This window comes from Lontra canadensis, unplaced genomic scaffold (assembly GCF_010015895.1).
Source record: "Lontra canadensis isolate GAN:19392208 unplaced genomic scaffold, GSC_riverotter_1.0 scaffold48, whole genome shotgun sequence".
Lineage (NCBI taxonomy): Eukaryota > Metazoa > Chordata > Mammalia > Carnivora > Mustelidae > Lontra > Lontra canadensis.
The window spans coordinates 908,570-926,255 of NW_022631042.1; the positions used below are offsets into that span (position 1 = coordinate 908,570).

At 36.3% G+C, this 17,686-nt stretch overlaps 1 pseudogene; it reads left to right on the top strand.

The window, feature by feature from the left end:
* Window positions 1-4,111: 4,111 nt before the first annotated feature.
* LOC116876837 lies at window positions 4,112-4,764 on the top strand (annotated as a pseudogene).
* Window positions 4,765-17,686: the final 12,922 nt, after the last annotated feature.

Here is a 17,686-nt window from a genome sequence, read left to right on the forward strand (position 1 = left end):
AGTAATCATTGGGGTGGGGGGGGATCAAAACCACAATAGGTATCCCCTCAAACCTGTTGGAATGGCTATTATCAGGAAGACAAGAAAGAGCAACTGTTGGCAAGGATATGTAGAAAAAGAAGTATTTTGTACTGTTGGTGGGAATGCAAATGCAACCACTAGGGAAAACAGAGATAAGGTTCTTCAAAAACTCAAAATTGAACTTCCAAATGATCCAACAATTCTACTTCTGGATATTTATCCAAAGGAAATGAAAACACTAAGTCAAAATGATTTCTGCATCTTCAGTTCATCACAGCATTATTTCAAATAGCCAAGCTATGGGAACAATCTAAGTGTCCATCAATGGTGGAATGGATAAACAAAACTTCACACACACACACTGGGGTATTATTTAGCCATAAAAAACGTAGGAAATCCTGTCATTTGCAACAATATGGATGTAACTTGAGGGCATTAGGCTAAGCGAAGTTAAGTCAGAGAATGACAAATGACTAATGATTTAACTTATATGTAAAATCTAAAAATCAAAACAAAAAAACAAAATTTAGTTATGAAATAAATCCTGAGGATGTCATGTACAGCATGGTGACTACAGTTAATAGTATGTTTGTATATTTGAAATTACTTATGAGAGATTTTAAAATTTCTCAGTACGAGAAAACAAAAATTTCTAACTGGTGATGGATGTTGACTGAACTTATTGTGTTTATCATTTTACAATATATACATGCATCAAATCATATGTTACAACATTGTATTAGTTTCACATGTCAAATATATTTAATTTAAAAAAATAATTGAGGGTCACCTGGGTCGCTCAATTGGTTAAGTATCTGTCTTCGGTTCAGTTCATGATCCCAGGGTCCTGGGATAAAGCCCTGCACAGGACCCCCTGCTCAGTGGGGAGTCTGCTTCTCCTTCTCCCCCCCACTTGTGCTCCCTGTCATTATTTCTGTCACTATCTGTCTCTCTCTCTCAAATAAATCAATAAAATCTTAAAAAAATTATAAAATAAAAAATTAAAGCAAAAAATTAGTAATAAAGTAACTATTTTGTCACTAAAAAGCATTTTAAGAATTTGAAAGGAAAAGGAATCTCTTTCTTTCAGAGATATGAACTAGTCGTGGGATTTGGAGGCAAGAGCAGGGGACCTGATGGCAACAGAGCCTGTCCTGTGACAGCAGAGCTATCAAAAGTGGCCAGAAGCCTCCAGGGATTACCATTTAAGTAGTTGGTCCTATGTGGTAGTGTAATAGCAAACTAGAGGTGTCTTGATAGACAGGCACTTTTCCATGCTTTAGAATCAGGGAAGAACTTGCTGATCAGGAGATGACCTCAAGCTCAGAAAGTCTGGAAAAACTTGGTCAAGAAAACACTAAGTGAGAATAATTTTGAAGATAATTTCATGTACTACTGAAGATAGACAGAGGAACAAAAAAATTCATGAATATATAACTCAGGGTATAAATTTAGCCCTACTGCTTCTTGGTACAAGTGCCTACAGATAGTTGAGATCAGATAAGAATGGTTATAAAAATAAAATACTTTCTTACACTTCCTTTTATTTAATCTTATAGATAAATACAATATACAGGAAAATGTTGTTAAAAATTGAATAGAAATAGAAAAATGAGCAGAGAACATCAATGACATCATTGACATAGCAGTTGTAAATGATAAAGCAGAACTGAAAACAAATAGATCCAGAAACAGTGTTGTTTCCTGATTCTTAATTCACTACTTTTTCTTTTTTTGCCAGCTCTATGACATCAAATATCCTGAGCTTTGCTTTAGCAATTGCATATTTTTTTAAAGAAAATATTGTAATTTTTATACAACTCAGTTATAAAAACAGTATAGTAACTAAGCACATTTAGTGTAGAGGGATTCAGTTATTGAAATTCAGAGAGATCATTCTTTTCTTTTTCATTATAAAAATATATGCTTATATAAAAATTCCAAAACACATAGAAGATTGTAAAATGAGAAATAAGAGATTCCAAATAACACCAGCCTCCAAAAATGTCCCTGTTACTGGTTTCTTGTAGATGTGTCCAAAAATGTTTCATGAACAATTGTATTTTTAACACAGCATCAATCAAATAAACATAGTTATGCAATTTTTTTCCTGTAATGACTTGAATTGTCCTGGGTATATTTCCCAGTATAAAAATAAATTTATGAATGTGTTACACTGTTCAGTACATATTTTTCTACTGCAAAGAACGTTGCCTTCAAAGTTGTTTTTTAATAATTTCCCATGGAACTATAATCATAAACTACTGAGTATCGAATTGTTGGGTTAAAAGTTATGTGAGTTTTCAATTAGATAGTTATTGAAAAGTACACTCTAGGTGTGTATAAATTTCTGTCCATAGTACAGGAAACCATTTCTTAGTAGTTTCAGCATTCACACACTTGCAGGGGCATGCACATGTGTGCTTGTGTGCACACGTGTGCGCACACACACACACACAATTTCCTTGAATCAATATAAAGGTCTTTCACTGTATGTCAAGTGGCCCATATGTACATGTGGTTTTGGATGCTTGTTCTTTTTTTCTTCCTGTGAAGTACATGTTGTAGTCCTTGGACATATATGCCCCATTTTATTTACTTGAAATGGAAATCTCCGTTTTTCAATTGATCAGTGAGGTTTTATAATATAGGAGTCTTTTCTGTACAATATTTTTTGCAGATACACTACCTGATTTTCTTTAAACATTGTGAAAATGAAAAGTATTACAGATTTGTAAGATTTATTCACATACTTAAAAATTATATCAAGCCTACTTTAAAAAACATCTATTCAGTAGTTCCTAAGCCTAGAGCCATGTTTACTCCCTCAAGTATTACCTAAAGAAAAAAAAAATCCTACTAGTATTTTATGATTATCTTTAAATATTTGGTTAATCTGAAATCTTACTTTTGAGTAACAGAAATACAGTAAGGTATAAAACTGATTTTCCCCCAATGTACTCTCAATGTAGAATCACACTTCATTAAATAATTTATTTTTCCCCACTGATTATCCCCTGTATATACATACACACTTATTTATGTAATTTTTGTCAAAATTCCTTCATTATTAAAAATTATCAAATAAATTTTTAAATTTAAGGAAATTAATTGCTGATTAATTATATCAGATTTTAGTGTTAATCCTTTTATTATTATCAAGTTGTATCTTCTCTTGAAAAATCACTTTTTGAAAAACATACAGCTAATTGATGAGAATATGGAAGAGTAAATTCATAACTTCAGGAATAAGTAATGATTTCTTAAATAGGACATAAAGATTACCCATAAAGAAAAATAAATGAGAGTTACATTAAAAATTAAGTATCTAATTTCACTAAAATACATCAATAACAAAGTAAGAAAGCAAGACATCAGTAGAGAACAATATGTATTTTGCAGGACATATTAACAAAGAAGACTCATAAACTTCTATAATTTTTTTAAAAGATTTTATTTATTTATTTGACAGAGAGATCACAAGTAGGCAGAGAGGCAGGCAGAGAGAGAGAGAGAGAGGAGGAAGCAGGCTCCCTGCCGAGCAGAGAACCTGATTCAGGACTCCATTCCAGGACCCTGAGATCATGACCTGAGCCAAAGGGAGAGGCTTAACCCACTGAGCCACCCAGGCACCCAAACTTCTATAAATCTTAATAAAAAAAGGTCAAAAGAAAAACCACCTTGAAAAATCACTTCAATAAAGAACACATCCAAATGGTTAATAAATGTAAGAAAGGATGTTTACCCTCATTACTTAGTTTAAATGGAAAGCAGAGTTACACTCACAGCTAGAGAGGGGCAATGACCTACCCACCCAGCCCAGGGGAGCCCATTTGGTTCTCAGAAGGCATGCTGTGTGTGGGGTTTTGGTAGTTGCTGACACTATCTGCTGTGCACAGGCCATAGATGGCCTCCAGCTGCCTTCTCCTTGAGTTCAGCCATGGCTGTAGGCTCCTCAGTCCGGAGACTTTTGCCTGGGCAGTTCATGCTCTGTGCCTGCCAGCAGCACCATGCTTAACACACACTTGTAGGCTCTTTACCAAAACATGCAGAGACCGATGCATAAACTTTTTGCACCCCCTTCGCACTTCTAACCCCCCAAGTCTTCAGTGTCCTGAAACCAGCAGCCATCTAACCAATAAAGAGATCAGCCTGAGTGATGCAGAGATCTACAGCTTCGACTCTGACTACATGCTGGCATAGTACACAGATGAACTACATTGGGGGATCTTCAGTGCCACACCATGACATCCTGACTTGAGTGCATACTCACTGCAGCAGATCAGTGGTTTTTAGAACAAAAGTCCCTCCATCCAGTAGTAGTTCACTGACATCTTCCAGTTGCCTGAGATAGCTTTGCTTTCCTGTGTGGTGGGCCACTTCCTGGCCCATGACATGGAGACTGTCCAAGTGAGTCTCTACAAGAATGTGATACATGTTGGTTGAGATGTGCCATAAAGGGTCTGCTATACCAGTGGATCCAATGAGACATGGAGAAGTTCCTCCTGAGATAGGAGGAAATCTTTGCCATCTTGAGCAGCCTGGTGATTCATGGGAAACAGGTGGCCCTCCTTACCAACCGTCTCTTCAGCTTCATGGATAGAGTGATGTGACATATGGTAGGTTTCAAATTGTGTTAACTCTTCAAGGAGGTCATTGGTCAGGTGGACAAGCCCAGATTTTTCACTGACAGAAAGTCAAAAGCCTTTCAGAAAGTTCAATGAGAAATTCTTGCACCACTGAAAAAAGGCCAAGATCTATTGGGAGCGAAAACTTTTGGGCTCCCTACACCTGATTTAGGGCAAGTCCCTATGTGTTCTACCTCAGAGATCACCTCTACTGTCAACTGGAAGATCTGCTGAACAGCTGGTGTGAGGCCATTATCATCTCCAGCCTGGAGTCATCAGTGAAGAGCAGAGCCTGTATTCATGGACTCGGCAGCAGTGCTCACTGGAATGTTAGATCACAGACAGACTTTCCAGGACACTGAGTCATGGCAGGTGCAAGGTGTGTGGATGAAGGAGCAGGAGGAGCTGAGGGACATCACTAAGGTTCTGTTTTACATTCAGGTGGGAGAATTTTCCAAGACTTCCACAACCCCACCTAATTCCTGTGATGCCTCCTTTAGCTACCTGCTTAACTGCATGGATTTCACCTCTTGTCTGTACTACACTCCCGTGCAGCACGAGTCTCCTGCTCTGTAATTGCTACATACATTCTTCCTTGGCAACATGGCCCATGTCTGCTGAGGATGACATTGTGAGGAACTGGCTACCCAGCCCACCTGCCCTGCCCACTCTGGGCATCTGTCGACAAGCTATGAGAGTGGTTTCCTTCCCAGAAAAAATAAATTAAAAAATTAATAAAAAAAATGAAGATACACCTTTCACTACATGGCATCAGAATGGCTAAAGCAAAGAAGATACCAACTGTTGACAGGATATGGAGAAACTCGAACTCTCCCATGCTGCTGGCAGGAGTGTAAATTTTACATCTATGCTGATAGACTGGCAATCATCTACTAAGGTAATAATCTACTATACATAGTCGTCATGACTGAAATTTCCATTCCTAATATAGACTCAAGAGAAATACATTTCATTACCTTAAGTTGCACATAAGAAAATCTATAGCAGCATTTTTTGTATTAAATTTGACTGAAAATAACTCAACATCTATTAACAGTAGAACTGGATAAAAGAACTGTGGTACATACATAAGATGGCATAGTATCCAAGAAGAAAACAAACTACTGTCAATATAATAACATAGATAGACTTCACCTACAAACTATAGCATGACAGGAGTTAAAAACAAAAATTACCCTTAATTACATTTATATAAAAATCCAAACAGATGGAAACTCATGTACAGTACTGAAAATCTAGCTAATGTTGAGGGAGGAGGTGGTATTGGTGATTGGAAGGAGGCATAAGAGGTACTTCTGGGTGTTGGCAATATTCCATTGCTTGGCCTGTGCATTTCCGTGCATAGGTTACAGTTAAGTTACTAGAAAGCAAGCAAGCACGCCTGAGTAACTCCATTAAGAAGACTATCTGATTGGCAAACTTCTATCTGTATCCTTAGCCAAACACTACAATACCTTTCAGCGAATCCTGAAAATACTTGAAAGTAAACTTCAATTTGCTCCAAAAAATGGTTGATAACAAGGAGTTATTGCTCTGGTTTTGCTGAATATGAGTTTCCAAAACTCCAAGATTTTCCCACCTTAAAAATCTTTTCATAGCTTTAAATATTCTGGAAGAATTGGTCTAGTCTTTTTGTGAATGCATGGATTCTTTTTGTTTCCCAAGAAGTAAATCTAAAATCAACATCATTAATCTTATCTGCCAAGTCAAAAGTACAACCTGAGCCATTTTTAGACTGAAAGTGGGGGGAAAAGCACTTAAGTATCCAGCCTCTTTACAATGTCAGCCTAAGCGGGACCAAACAGCTATGTCTTTCAAGAAGTAATCATCCAGTCAGAGGTGCCATAGCTCACAATTCTATGATGTAATGCACTCAGGGGCAATTACCTTAAATTCCCATTTTCATCATGTGAAATGCCAACTATGCTGTCTCTTTACAGGCTGTTCTCCTGGATTCTTAGCACCATTTTATACTTGTTCCTAATTCCCCAACTGATAACATGAATAGTCTCACTTAGCTTGTATTTTTTTTCCCCCTTTTTCCACTGTTTTCCCTATCCGATTCACCCCTTACAAGGCTTTTTTTTTTTTTTTTTTTTTTTTTTTTCTGAAATTCTGAGGTTTCCTGCCTCTCTAATACTAGAAAGTGTCTACATTTAGTGGACGGGAATGATTCAAAGTCAGAAATGAACGCTGGTAGATATGTATACACATGCAGCCCTGCAGCACGATTCGTAAGCATTTTAGGTATGCCAGGCTGCTTGTAAGCTGTCCTTGTGAGCTGGGGACTCTATGCCCATCTGGAAGAAACTACCACCTGGTCCTGTGTGGCAGCAACATGAGAGGTAGGCTCAGGGCATCCAACTTGTCCCACTTCTTTCCCCACTCATCGTTCTAACACAAATGCCTTAGGCAGCGCTCAGCAGGACTTCCTCTGGGGAGACACAGGGGTCATATATTATAAGACGGCCTCTATCACTTCCTTTCACAGTCTCTCCCGCATCCTAGTGAAAATAATACCTTTTCGTCTTTTTCAGGAATCCAATAAATGGGGGCCACCAGACAGACCATAAAAAACCAAACCTTAAAGCGCAGAATCATTTTGAAACTGCTGGGGCAGGAAGTGCAAAAGCCGGAACTACTTCCGGGTCAGCTCCCCTAGTCCTGCGTACAAACCCAAGCTGCAGGGCCGACTGCAAAGCTGGGCAGCATAGCTGACCTGGGAGTGCATGGTACTTTTTAGTTCACTGAGGTGGTGTCTTTTTCCATTCAAGACTGGTGGAAAGAGCGTTTGTTCCAGCCAGATAAGAAGTAATCCTTTGGCGGTGATTCAGATGGATTTGCACAGTAAGATTTTCTTGGAAGAAAAATGAATCCCTAAACCGTTTTTTTCCTGCCACCACTGCAGCACTAACAGTGATTTACAGCAGCATGTTGCCTAATTTTCCATCTGTATATTATTTGGAAAGGGTAAAACTTATGGTAACGTAATGTGCAAATGAGTGAAAACAGAATTTGCTTTCTGTCCTGACTACACACAGTCAGGGTTTTTTATGTGCGATGCATGGAATCTGATGTGTAAGCTGTGTCTCAGTGTGAGTTCCTGGTGTGGTTCCCCATCAGGCTGCTGGGAAACTTCAGGAATGTATCATAGGTACAACACCAGGAGTCGGCACATATGGGAGATAAAGTCTATGGCAGCTTATTCACTATCCTGTCAGAGCACTGAAAGGCTCTTGTGAGACAAGCAAATGGCGAAAACCCCCTGCTTCTCCCACTTCAGGTTATAGTAAGACAAGAAGATAATTTTCTTTGGTAGCTTTTTTCAGCACATTGAGAACTTAGGGGTGGTAGGATAGACGTGGAGCAAAGAGGGTGGGATTCTCTCTCCACAATCTAATTCAACCAGATCTGTTCCTCTTTTCTCTCTCTTACATATTGAAAACATGTGTAGTTGGGGATCCAGTTATGATTCATTTGAAATTCAGTCTCAAAAGTTGCAATTTACCAGATGCGACAAATGAAAGATGAAGAGAAAAGAAGCTGAATTCCACAGGGGTCTTTGTATCTCATTGTTTAAGACAAATATAATAGGCAGCATGGATAAGAATCACTGTGATATATTTATTTCTTTAAACCTTCTTATAAATGATTATTCTTGTAATGTCTCCTAATGAGATTATGAAATCGTATAGGAAAGAGGTAAAGTGAATATTACATATTTGGAAAATAGAATTCCATTGAGTAACCTCACTTGCAGTTCTCCTTTCATCAGCATCAAATTTCAGGATTATTTTTGTTTTAACTCAAGATATAGCTTGTTATCCTCAAACTATGTGCCAAGTGTTCTGCTGCTGTTTGAAGACTTCATTTATGAGAGAAGTCTTCTGACTCAATGGAAATGGGATACAGCATTTCAGTATTTCTTCAAAGTCTTTAGTCACTAGTGTGTAGTGTTGTGTATGTGTACTGTGTACATAGTCTAAATTAGTTTGCTCTCTTATGGTAAGAGGAATAATTACTAGAAGAAAAACAGAATTACTGGCACAGACTCATGTTGATTTTCTCTAACTTATGGAAAGGTTATTCTTCAGAAGTAACTGGAGATTAGAAAGCACTGGCATTAACTATTTTAGCAGGAAAGTTGGCCCTTGTGGGTCCAGTTAGTCCTGCAATTCTGTGAAAGTAATCTGAACTTATTGGCACATTATGAAAACAGAAGATAATAACACCTCCTTGTCCCAGCTTCCCAGTTCAGTCTTTCATCCTTTTCCAGATGTGGCAAGTCACTAGGGAAATATGGTCATCTCTAAGAAAGGGCTCTGGAGCCAGACATACATCAGGGAATGTGATCAGTGGTTACATCTAAGGATAGATGTGTCCTGGCTCATCTGCCTGATGTATCAATGTTTGAGGGCTATTTCTTGCACTTGGCTTCAGATAATATGAGTAAATTCTAAGTACCTTTTCTCCCCCCAGATCTTTTTGTTTAATATTATAAGAGCAGATAATGTACCCAGAGAGTAACTCCATCATCAGTGATCTTAAAGTTTAATACCTTAAAAGTAAACTATAAAGTTACTATTTGATACGTAGTATATAAAAACATTCTATACAGTTGGGCAATTTTTTTAAAGATTTTTATTTATTTATTTGACAGATCACAAGTAGGCAGAGAGGCAGGCAGAGAGAGAAAGGAGGAAGCAGGCTCCCTGCTGAGCAAAGAGCCGATGTGGGGCTCGATCCCAGGACTCTGGGATCATGACCTGAGCCGAACGTACAGTCTTTAACCCACTGAGCCACCCAGGTGCCCAGTTTGGACATTTTTTATAATGAAGTTGTAATCAGTTATTATTTCTGTCACAGAGTTCAACTTGAACTTGCCTGAGGCAAAGAATTTTTCATTATGTATCAAATATCTCATGAGATGTCTCTTATTCAGATGTTTTTAGCCTGAGGTACAAAGATATAATTCAGCAAATTCACAAAACTTCTAAACCAACACACACACACACACACACACACAGACACACACACACCACTTAGGTATATGGTATATAATCAGGGTTTGTTTGTTTGTTTGCTTTTTTTTTTTTTGCTAAAGGAAACATGACTTGTATTCCAAAATGAATTTTACCCTGAAATGGATAAAAAACCCACTGATTTGTAATTATTTCATTATTACTAATAGTAGCACTAAAGTCACATTTTGCTGATGAATCCAAACTAAAATTTGTAAAACGAATAAAAAAATAACTATAGGCATCTTCAAGTATATGATTTTTTTTTTTTATTGTAAAAAAGGCCAACATGTTATCTCCTGACACCTATGAGGATGATAGCATGGATTCCAAAGTAGTTCATCAAAAGTTTTCCCCAAGACTTTGTGTTCATTCTCTCCTCTCTCAGTCTGTCTCTCTCTCTCTCTCTCTCTGTCTCAGTCAATAAGTACAACACATCTATTAGAAAACAAAGAAGACAAACTCCCAAAGATGTGACTTCTAACATTAAGGGTGATTCCTAGTTTCCTGACACTATTCAAAATGTTTCACAGATTTTATCTAATTTAATCTCCAAAACAATTTTAGGATTTAGGCTCTATGGTTTTCATCCCATTTTTACAAATGATAAAAGTAACACAGAGAAGTTGCTTCCTAGACCCACAGTCAAAAAGTTACTAAGTAGACTGGCCTCAGAGTCTGCAAATGAACCACCATTTTTACCGTGCCTTGAGAATCAAAGATAACATAGTATAAGAAACAGTACATAATTCAAGATTCATATCTCAGACTAGAGTAACAGCAGGAGTCCTTTTACTTTTCCTTTTTATCAGCAATACCAGATCTTCCCCATTCCTGTTTCCACAGTCTCTGTAGCCTGCAATCTTCAGCCACATCAATGATGTTAGTGATGTGGGGCATGTTTCATTGTCTCCCCTTGTGTTTTATTTCCCTCAACCTCCCTTGTGGTGGGAGGTAGGATTTTATAGTCAAATGTCATAAATTAGAATGGTAACCCCATTTTATGATTGGATACAGCACCCAGGCTTTCATATTTCAAGCCAACACAAACATGCTGATGGAATGCACCTATGAAATTTTGTGAAAAATTCAGTGCACACTCCAGTTTTCTTAGTTCATTCATTAATGGTCAGAAAGTACCAATTTAGGCCAGTTATATGGTTTAATGATATCATCTATGGTATCATAACATCCCTGTTTATGATTACTGGATAGGATTTTTGTTTGACTTTACTCTTAAGTAGCTAGTCTAACTAAAAGTGAATGGAAGTTTCAGCTCTCCATAGTTGGAAAATGTTTAAGAAAGAAGATTAACTGCCAAACAGTCAAATGAGAGATGTGCTGACTTAGCACATATTTCTCTGATTAGCAAGTAAAATAGGCATCCAGGAATTGACAAGTCATACTGAAACAAATTAAAGCCTCTACAAAATCTAAACAGAGAGTTTCTTTTTATTAATATGTTTTTTTCAGTTCCTGGATAAGTGCATGTATACACCACACTTTTAGCAATTGCTTTATCAGAGTGTGAGGAAATCATGCAAATGTAAAAGGGACACGGAGTGATAATTCCCAGGACATCTGGCATGTAGGAAAAATTTGTCATACTTAACAAGAAGAAGAACAAAAAGTTGGCCTAAGAATGTATTACTCAATTTTTGCTTTGTTTTATATATTTAAGTTCTGTTATGTACTTTGAGGAACATAAAATATAATGCATAGTCATTTTGCCAAAGTTAAAATAATCTCTTATTTGCACACAACCTTAAGGAAAGTATCTCTAGTAAAACTGAGCTTTTCTCAACTATAAAATCTTAGATTTGTTAAATCAATCTAAAATAGTAGTTAGATAGAATATTTATTTTACTGGAAATAGTGTAACCATCTGCTTCTGATTATCCAGGTGGTCCTGTTTTCAGAGAAAATGATCAAGAACAATATTTCTAAGAGTCTGTATATAAAATGTATTTCTCTCAGTGTGATTCCTTGTATTATGAAGCTATGCTTAAAGATATGACAACAGCTTCACATGATTTCCAAATTCAGTTCCTCGTAGAACACATAGACACTTTATCAGTCAATCTCACTATCAGAAATTCTGAACCAATTCTTAGGCTGCTTACTTCATTAATCACACTTCACGGCAGCAAGTAAACGAGTGAGGGGCATGTTAAGTATGCTAGCTGTCGGTTTTTGTTTGTAAATAAAGCTTCATTATTTTGCAGTAACCTCATGACTTAGTACTTTTTCTGTACAGTGTAGTCTTGAGCATTAGAAAAACTCCTACAGTTTAACTGTGCACTTGACACGACATCGAAGTAAGGCCTAAAGAAGGCAGGATTATCCATGACCACATGTCTAAAATGATACCCAATATTAAACCCTTACTTTCCAAACTACTTGATAGAAATTACAATGTAAGTTACCACCTCTGTTTAATTTTAATACTGTTAATCTTCAAATCCAGTAGTTGTACTGTGCACAGATCTGCAACCTCATACTATACCACACAACTTTATTTCATAGTGACGATTATTTTAGAATAGCATTGCCTTCTATTTGTGTGATTAGACTATCATAATATGAAAGTATGTAATACATGTTGATGTGCATATGGGTGTATTATATATTTAAGTCTGATAGAATACATGGCTTGGTCAATCATTCATTTTGAAAAAAGTCAACACTTCAGGGAAATGAGAGTCATTTTATCACCACATTCCATCTAAATATTTTGACACAGACCCATCTGGATAGAATCCTGTGCAACTTATTTCTGATGACCTATAATTTTGATGTTTGGACAGAAATTTTACCACAATTACATCAGTTCTTAGGTTGGCATGTTGAGGTTTCAAACAGACATGGAAGAGCCTACTTTTACAGATGCTTATATGCCCAATTAGTTCAACAGGGTTTGAAAACAAGCCAATGGAAAGATGGAGCAAAGGTGGTAAAAAAAAAAAAATGTAGAGCTTTAGGAAAAAGATAAATAGATCAAGTGAGCAAAAGACAAAAACATTGTGGTGAAGAATAAAACCAGACTGGATCTATAGCATAAAATATGAGCTAACAATAAAACAAATGCCATTTAGAAACAGATGCAACACTCAGCCCTGAAATAAATATAAACAATTACATTGCTATTTACTAAGCATATTTACTTGATTGCCACCAGAATTTATGTTTCTCTTAACATGAGAACATTATGTGTGTGTGCGTGTGCGTGTGTGTGTGTGTTTGTGTATACATACACATTATAAATTTGGACCTTCAAACAGCTATCTCATTAATAAAACATATAGTCTTTTTTTTTTTAAGTAAAAAACCTCAAAGCTCATTGGGAATGTGATTATAACCCCTGGGAATGGAATAATCCCAACCAACTGTAAGTATTACACTTTTTTATAGGTACTTAATATATTAGGCACACAGGCACACATCCTACCTTACAGTGCATCAAGTTATCAACCAGATTTCTCTCCACCGTTTCTCCTTTAAGTATCAGATTTGAGTGTAACCACATCAGTCTCAAATACATTTTTAATGTTAGATTCTGACTGAGATTTTCCTGTGTCACATACGTACATATGTAACATATTTCAAAGGAGCACACTTGCCTTTTAATGACAAACCAAAATCCAGAAGGCTGTATCTACTACATTGTTTAAATTGCTTAAAATTCAGAAACCATCCTAACAACCCCTAAGTAAAGTCCAAACCCTAGATTATCCTACCAAGAAAGAACTGGATGGTCAAAATAATCATAAATACACATACCATATGAATATGTACTTGATGTTCAGCAAAGATAACCCAGGAAGATGAAATGATGTGAGTCATAATTAAAAACACTCCAGCAATCATCTATAAAAGGTTTGTGGTAATGTGAGACGTCTTGTTTGCAGAACTATCATAATTCAGACTTGGCATTTGGCTCTTCCTTGGTCACCACAAGTTTGTTCTAGGTTATTATTGCACATTCTATGGACTGAGTTGCAGCAATGATAGAAGCCAGTTTCCATATTAGCTAATTGACCATTAGCTTGGGATGCAGCCTAGATCCCACAAAAAGTGATCTTATTGGGAGGAGCATTGGATTTGCACCATCAAAAGATTTTTCTTCCTTTTGTTGATCCCTTAAGTGCATGCAAACACACACTACAAGCAGCTTGCCAAAGCACTTTAAAATAATGCCCCTAATTAAAACAAGCCACTTCCATTATTTGATGTACAAAATGTTCCTAGTATGAGGTCGATCAAAAAGATTATATGTTGAGTATCAAAGTGCATTTTCTTGAGCTGGGAACATATTTCTACATTGTATTCTGAATTCGTAGATAGTATGAAATGTGTGTGCTCGATCCTTTTGTATCTTAGGATTCGTGGAAAATTTATAGTCATCGACATTGTTGATACAACACAAGATCATTTAAAAATATACCCAGAATGATGAATTTGGGACCAAGTTAATTTGGTTTGGTCCCTTTTTCATCAGTTCCTTGTAAATGCAATCTAATTTACCACACCCAATTTTGAACTTAAATCCACTGAAATCTTGAGTTGCATTTCATTAGCTAATATGGTATATGAATGTGATGATGTGTATTTTCCCCATGTAATGGTGTATTTCTAGAATTATCCACTGCTGTTCTATGTCGGATAATTATAGGACTTCTTTTTCACACATAATTGATATATTAAATGATAATACTTTTCTAAAAATAATTCAGATTCAAGATATATGCTATATTATTCTCTGTTATGGCACAACGAAACTTTACGAAGTCTGCATTTGGTGTAAAACCATTTTTACAGTGTTGTCTTGAAGTAAACATTGACCCTAATACCAAGTACTTCTATACTTATACTTAAGAGGTCAAAACATGTTTTTAAAAATATTATTATTAAATGAAGGGCAAATATTATAGTTTGTTATTTCTAATTAAATCCCCAACTGATAAAAATTTATAAAAACTCAGGACAATGAACATTTGAAAAACATATTCTAAGGGAATACTTCTCAAACATTAATATGCTTTGATTTTGCTCATATGTGTAAATCACATCTGAACAGAGCACTTACTATTTTCAGAAAATTTCAACAATGTGAAAGTATACTAGGCATAATAGTTTTCCTTTAGATGGACATAAAAATATATCAAAGTCAAGTCACTATTCCGTTACAGTAGGGTAAGGATATAAATTAGTAGGATTACATTATCTACCCTGACCTTGAGAATGACTTACCAGGATTTTCAAAATTGCATGTTAATATAACCAATATACGGGCACATGGGTGCCTCAGTCAGTTAAGGGTCTGACTTTTGATTTTGGCCCAGGTCATGATAGGGTCATGAGATTAAGCCCTCCATCAGGCTCCATACTCAGCGTGGAGACTGCTTGTCCCTCATCCTCCCCTCTACTTGTGCTTGCTCTCTTTCTCTCAAATAAATAAATAAAATCATTAAAATAGCTATTAAGTATGAATACTAAAAACAATGAGTCTAAATCATATTAGGTTAGCCAACTATAAAGAAATTATGATTTGGTATGTTTCAACCATTATCAATAGTATTCTGGTCCTTGGTAAGATAGAGTGAACATACTGTACTTTGAGTCCATTCAATGAAGCTAAAAATCTTAGACAGAATGTATCCTACAGTAAGTGAACTCCAAATAGTAAATGGTAACAGGGAGTTTGGGAGGAAAAGCAGAAATAGATGTTACACTGAATCAGTGATCAAGCTGCCCTTACGTTTTTTCCTCCAGGATTTCTTGGCCTAAGTGGAAGGTGGCATTGGCACATGTACAGGTTACTCTAGGATCACTCTCTAGGTCAGGCCTGTAGACAGAAAAAGAGGTCTGCTGGCAGGCACACCAAAGCAACAGGAGCCCAAGGTCATCTGGAACTCGGAGCAAAGTGAGGCTTCCTCTCTGGGCAAACGGGGAAGCTGTAGTCCCAGCATGTGTGGCACATTTCTGTTGATCTTTTCTCTTTCTGTCCACTTGGTAATCGGTGTTGTATGCCAGCACTGTGACAGGGACTGCGCAGCAGTACGAGGTAAATAAAGTGCCAGCATTCCAGCTGCAGGAACAAAAGGGGGACCTCTAGGGAATAGGCAGATATTACGGACATCAAATAAAAGGAAGAACTTGAGAAAGACAATCTGTGAAGTTGTTACTAGCTCCTGGGATTATCCACCTCCTACCCATGCCAAGGTATGCATTCATGCATGGATCTGTCCTAAAGAGTAGACAAATAAATGATCTTGGAACCAAACTAAGAGACAGACAACCACCCAGTTCCTAGACTATTGCAGTGTGTAGCACACTTTGGAAATAAAAATGAAACACAATTCAGAACTGGCTAGATAGAACTGTGGCCTAAAGCCAAGTCTGCTAAACAAAATATAAATATTACCTGCAGGTTTTAGAGGCTGTGAGAGTCTCATAACACAACATTCTAGATGTCCAAGATGCATTTTAAAAGTTTTCCATACATAAAAGGCAAGGAAAATATCAACAGGCATGTTACACAATGATCAGTGTATGTCTCCCATCCAAGTACTAACCAGGCCCGACCCCGCTTAGCTTCCGAGATCAGACGAGATCAGGCGCGTTCAGGGTGGTATGGCCGTAGACTGATCAGTGTATGTCAGTAACATGACGCAGATGTTGGAATTATTTGACAAAGATTTTAAAGCAGCTGTTAAAAAATGTTCCAGTAAGTGATCGCTTTTGAAATCAATGGAAAGCTAGAAAACCTCATTAAATAAATAGATTATATGGACAAGGCTGAAAAGGAAATTCTGTAACTTAAAAATAACAGCCTCCCAAGTAAAACTAGCAGAGTGGATATGACAGAGAAATGAGTAAGTACAACTGTAGATAGATTAGTAGAAAATGATATAAACAACAGACACAAAACACATTAGAAAAAAAAATGCACAAAGCTTAAGGAACATACTGGACAATACCAAACAGCCTAGAAGGAGAAGAAAAAAGTATAGTACAGAAAAAAAAAGTAAATATTATTTTCCCTATTTTATAAAAGAAATAAACTTACAGATTTCAGAAACTTACCAACCCAAATAGAATAAACCCTATAAAATTTATGTCAGGTGTAATAAAAGTCTTAGAAATTAGAGAGTGGGAAAAAACATTTTTCAAGGCAGTCAGAAACAAAACAAAGCAACTACCATTATTGTTGGAGAATAAGGATTTGAAGTTTGACAAATTTTATTTCAGAAATAAGTGAGGATAGAAAGAGTAAAATTTTAAAGTGCTGAGTAAATAAAATTTTTACCCCAGAATTCTATATCTAGTGAAAATAGCCTTTAGGAATGAAGGAGAAATAAAATACTTTTAAATGAAATGAAACTAAGAGAAGTTGTTGCCAGAAGACCTGCCCTAAAAGAATCACTATGAGAAGGTTTTTAGTAGGAAAGACATGAGACATAAATTTGGATCATTAGGAATGAAGAAAGAGCAGCAGCAGAAATGGTAAGTACTGGGTAAATATGATAGACAATGTGTATGCACTTGAGTTCTTTAAGATACATTTGATGGATGAAAAATTTTAACACTATCTGAAGAAATGTCAATTTTATGTAGGAATAATATATGACAAATACAGTATAAGGGGAGAGGTAAGGAATATATATATTGTGCCAAGGTTTCTATTTACAAGTAGTAAAATATTGTTTCTAAGCAGAATGTGAAAGTAGTAAAATATTATTTCTAAGCAGAATGTGAAAATTTATTATTGTAATCCCTTTGGAGAATGACTGTAAGAACTATGTAAAGAGAAACTATACAAAGAACAAAGAAGAGATCAATTTAAGTAAAATAATAAATATTCAATTAACTCAGGAGACAGAAAGAGGAAACAGAGTAAGGGAATGAGAGAAAGCAAACCAACAAACAGAAATACTATACCTACTTTTAAAAGTATCAGTAATTATATTGAATTAAAATGTCTAGACTGATAAA